This window comes from Pyxicephalus adspersus, chromosome 3, assembly GCF_032062135.1.
Source record: "Pyxicephalus adspersus chromosome 3, UCB_Pads_2.0, whole genome shotgun sequence".
Taxonomy (NCBI): domain Eukaryota; kingdom Metazoa; phylum Chordata; class Amphibia; order Anura; family Pyxicephalidae; genus Pyxicephalus; species Pyxicephalus adspersus.
In genome coordinates this window covers 1141418-1142000 of record NC_092860.1, presented here as the reverse complement: position 1 = coordinate 1142000, position 583 = coordinate 1141418, and positions in this window count along the sequence as shown.

Below are 583 nucleotides of genomic sequence, written 5' to 3'. Positions count from 1 at the left end.
TGTCAGCTCCTCTGTACAGAGACTGATGGGACTGGCTCAGTGTTCTCTGTACAGCACTATGGTATATGTCAGAGCTATATATTTGTATAATAATAGTGTGTGACTGTGGGGGGGACATTAGAGTGTCAGCTCCTCTGTACAGAGACTGATGGGACTGGCTCCGTGAACTCTGTACAGCGCTGTGGTATATGTCAGAGCTATATAATTGTATAATAATAGTGTGTGACTAAAGTGAGAAATAAATCACACATTTCCGCAGGTATTATCTCGTATTATTATGAGAATCTTTGTGTGGTCACCCGGCAGTGAAATCGTTTCTCTCCCTGGTGGCCCCCAGATGTTTTTATCTTATCACCTTGGAGTGGCCCTTGGAGTAGATAGGTCTCTATAAAACACATTTTAGTTCTCCTTAGCAGGTCAGGATTAGATCAGTGACACTAATTGATCCTTGTCTCTCTCTGTAGATTTGTTGGAATCGTTGGGGGGAGGAGGGAACAAATGGACTTGTTCATTAACAAAAAATAAAAAGATTTATCTGCCATTACACTATGCTGCAGAATATTTCAAACATTTTAGTTTAATG